The following is a 3,162-nucleotide window of genomic DNA, read 5'->3' as shown; positions in this document are numbered from 1 at the left end:
GGATGCGGATATGGAGGGGCATGTGGTCAGCACACCGCTCTCCCGGTCGTATGTCAGTCTCCGAGACCGGAGCCGCTACATCTGTCAAGTAGTTCCTCAGTTTGCCTCACAATGTCTGAGTGCACCCCGGTTTGCCAACAGCGCTAAGCAGACCCGACGGTTACCCATCCAAGTGCTAGCACAGCCCGAAAGCGCTTAAATTCGGTGATCTAACTGGAACGGGTGTTACCATTGCGGCAAAGCCGTTGGCCATAAAACATAGTGACTTGAGTGTAATTATTGTTTTTGAATAAAAGTCTCACTTCCGTTCGTGTCACTGCGTATTTCTTCCAGTTACCTCGTGTACTGCTGGCCGAGAGGTTCTAGGCGCTTCAGTCTGGAACCGCGTTACCGCTCCGGTGGTAGGTTCGAATTCTGCCTCGGACATGGATGTGTGTGATGTCCTTAGGTTATTTAGGTTTCAGTAGTTCTAAGTTCTAGTGGACTGATGACCTCAGATGTAAAGTCCCATAATGCTCAGAGCGATTTGAACCATGTGAACTATACTGTAGCAGTTCTTTCTACGTGTGACCCCAGTTTATTTGTCAGTGGCACATCATGCGGAAGCTACTTTTGTCCTTACGTTTTGCACACCAGTGTAATGATGTCTACGTTACTCTCGATGACACCTCCAGGTTTTGAGCTCTAGATCTACATCTACATCAACATCCATACTCCGCGAGCCACCTGACTGAGTGTGGCGGAGGGTACCTTGAGTAGCTCTATCGGTTCTCCCTTCTATTCCAGTCTCGTATTGTTCGTGGAAAGAAGGATTGTCGATACGCTTCTGTGTGGGCTCTAATCTCTCTGATTTTATCCTCATGGTCTCTTCGCGAGATATACGTAGGAGGGAGCAATATACTGCTTGACTCCACGGTAGAGGTATGTTCTCGAAACTTCAACAAAAGCCCGTACCGAGCTACTGAGCGTCTCTTCTGCTGAGTATTCCACTGGAGTTTATCTATCATCTCCGTAACGCTTTCACGATTACTAAATGATCCTGTAACGAAGCGCGCTGCTCTCCGTTGTATCCTCTCCGTCTCTTTTATCAACCCTATCTGCTACGGATCCCACACTGCTGAGCAGTATTCAAGCAGTGGGCGAACAAGCGTACTGTAACCTACTTCCTTTGTTTTCGGATTGCATTTCCTTAGGATTCTTCCAATGAATCTCAGTCTGGCATCTGCTTTACCAACGATCAACTTTATATGATCATTCCATTTTAAATCACTCCTAATGCGTACTCCCAGATAATTTATGGAATTAACTGCTTCGAGTTGCTGACCTGCTATATTGTAGCTAAATGACAAGGGATCTTTCTTTCTATGTATTCGCAGCACATTACACTTGTCTACATTGAGTTCAATTGCCACTCCCTGCACCATGCGTCAATCCGCTGCAGATGCTCCTGCATTTCAGTACAATTTTCCATTGTTACAACCTCTCGATATACCACAGCATCATCCGCAAAAAGCCTCAGTGAACTTCCGATGTCATCCACAAGGTCATTTATGTATATTGTGTACAGCAACGGTCCTACGACACTCCCTTACGGCACACCTGAAATCACTCTTACTTCGGAAGACTTCTCTCCATTGAGAATGACATGCTGCGTTCTGTTATCTAGGAACTCCTCAATCCAATCACACAATTGGCCTGATAGTCCATATGCTCTTACTTTGTTCATTAAGCGACTGTGGGGAACAGTATCGAACGCCTTGCGGAAGTCATTGGTTCAAAATGGTTCAAATGGCTCTGAGCACTATGGGACTTAACTTCTGAGGTCATCAGTCCCCTAGAACTTAGAACTACTTAAACCTAACTAACCTAAGGACATCACACACATCCATGCCCGACGCAGGATTCGAACCTGCGACCGTAGCGGTCGTGCGGTTCCGGACTGTAGAGCCTCGAATCGCTCGGCCACTCCGGCCGGTCCGAGTCATTGATTGGTTGCCACCACCACTCACGCCTCCTCAGACCAGCTATTCCATTCCCTGGCGGGTTGAAATACTGCGTTGTAGTTAGTAACAAAACGTGAATCAGTTTTTAAAACAATTAATGGATTGATTTTCTTCAATCACTCAGCAAATATATTTACTGCATCGGTTTATCATTATTACTGCAAAGGAGGAAATAAAAAAGCGCATGTAGCCCGATATAAATGGGCCGTTACACTTGCTGTAACTTTCAGCAATAAATAAGCACTTTTAAACTCAACACTAATACCACTTACATCACCAAATCCCTATATCCGGGATAAAGTAAATTCCACAAGAAAGTAAACGGACTAGAAGGAACGGAATCGTGATGACCCAGAAGTTCAGCGTCTATAATAGGATGCAGTTTGCGCACTTCTTAACGTGTACAAGTTCAGTGTTCCACCGACGCAGCCCGCAGTAGCTCAGATATCCAGAGGAAATGTTTCCCAGTCTATAACTAGTAGTCGAGCACTGCTGTCTGAATCAAAGTCCCGTGGCTGTACAGTATGGTGCGGCGACGAATTGTGCATACTCCAGCGGAGCGGAACGACGTGTTATTACAACGGCAGTGACGGTGAGAAGCGTAGCTGGCGACAATCTAGTTGCACTGGCTGCCGGAAGAGAAGTGGTTCCCGAATCCTCTGCGGCCACCGTCATCGCCGTGTTCAATGTTCCCCAGGCGGTCGACTAGCATAAACGTGACGTAGTTACAACTGCTCATGGCGAGCCCGCTAAACTTACGATGTCCAAAAGAGTTCCGAAAGGGGGAAAAAGAGGGGAAAATATAGGTCTCAGAAATCAGTGTGGCACGTGTCTTAGTGTCAGCCGTGAGCAAATCAAACGTTTCCTTCTGTTCAAATTTCCTCAACCACTGCCAGTTTTTACTCATTCTGATAACAACGTAAATCATCCAGTTGTGGCTTACGTTATCTGCGGACTTTGTATCGATATCTCTATTTCTAAGTCACTGCTTGACCCGGATATAATACAACTGATGGTCACAGAGAGCATGGAAATATACTCTAAAGGATACAGGAAACGAGAATGCCTATCTAGAACTTGAAAGAAAGGTATCTACGGTGCAGTGACAGTCTCTAGAAAGATAAGATGTTTAAGAGAAGTAGAAGATACAACAGAGGAA

Source organism: Schistocerca cancellata, chromosome 3 (assembly GCF_023864275.1).
Source record: "Schistocerca cancellata isolate TAMUIC-IGC-003103 chromosome 3, iqSchCanc2.1, whole genome shotgun sequence".
Lineage (NCBI taxonomy): Eukaryota > Metazoa > Arthropoda > Insecta > Orthoptera > Acrididae > Schistocerca > Schistocerca cancellata.
Note: the sequence above shows the minus strand (reverse complement) of the source record.